The sequence below is a fragment of the Orycteropus afer genome, unplaced genomic scaffold, assembly GCF_000298275.1.
Source record: "Orycteropus afer afer isolate SDZICR_OR568_19922 unplaced genomic scaffold, OryAfe1.0 scaffold00018, whole genome shotgun sequence".
In the NCBI taxonomy this organism is placed as follows: Eukaryota; Metazoa; Chordata; class Mammalia; order Tubulidentata; family Orycteropodidae; genus Orycteropus; species Orycteropus afer.
In genome coordinates, this window is record NW_006921605.1 from 7,002,985 (window position 1) to 7,004,228 (window position 1,244).

Here is a 1,244-nt window from a genome sequence, read left to right on the forward strand (position 1 = left end):
GCCTGAGCGAGATAAGAAGGCATCTTGGAGCAGAGTACTCAGGGTAAGTGCGTTGGGACGGCTGTTGCAGCTCAAAGTGGCCAACCCAGGAGCACAGGCCAGACGGCCCCCTACCCAGGTTCCACCTTGGCCCCCAACTGAGGAGCAGGGGCCAGATGGCCCCCAACCAAGGTGTCCATCTTGGCCTCCAACCCAGAAGCAGAGGCCAGTTGGCCCTGAACCCAGGTGTCCACCTTGGCCCCCAACCCAGAAGCAGAGGCCAGTTGGCCCTAACCCAGGAGCAAGGGCCAGTCAGCCCCCCACCCAGGTGTCCACCTTGGCCCCCAACCCAGGAACAGAGCTTTTCACCCCCAACCGATGTGTCCACCTTGGCTCCCAACCCAGGAGCAGGGGCCAGTCAGCCCCCAATCCAGGTGACTCAAACAGTTACCTCTGGCAGGTGTGGAAAGACCAAGAAGCCTGAATAATCCCCCAGCAACCCAAGCCTCCTCCATTGCTCTTAGACATTTCTGCTAGGGATGTTCAATGTTCCTGACAGGGTAGGCAGGGGGTCACAGACTGATGACAGAGGCTCCCAACTTTCCGACTCCATGACCACTTGGCAGAGGTAGGAGGATCCTAGGAGCAGGAAGTCACTCCTGGCAGAAGAGGGCACCCCCTCCATAAACAAAGCAGGCACTATGGAGTCTCCTTAATGACAATGGACCCGCACAAGGATTTGTCGCCACCCATCCCCCCCAAATAAACATGGTGCAGGGAGTATCCATAGCCTGTCCCGGCCTGGCCTAACATTCCATAACCCTCTTCCCTTCCCTAGTCTCAAGAAAGGGTCCAGCCAGGGTCCACCCAGGAGCCCAAGGAGCAGGAGAAGTGGCAAGGGCCACTGGGACGCAGGTTAAGAGATGGTACTGCCCCTCCGCACACCCTCCCCAGGAGCAATGTCTTCATTTTTAAGCTCTGACCTCTGCAGGTTTTCCAAGACCACAAAATCACAACCTCTCTGCTGATCCCCACACAGAAAAGGCAAGTCCTTCACAACCCACCAGGCAATGCCCAGAGGCCTTTGGGATAAAATTCACCCTTACCGGTGCCTGCCCTGTGCTGAGCCACACGTGTTCCCAACATCTTTCATCCTCTCGTCAATGTGTACAAACAGGGCTTGCTGACACATGGCACAGTAAGTGACTGAGCCAAGGTCACACAGCAAGACACCAGCAAGGCCATGATTCAAAACTACACCTGAC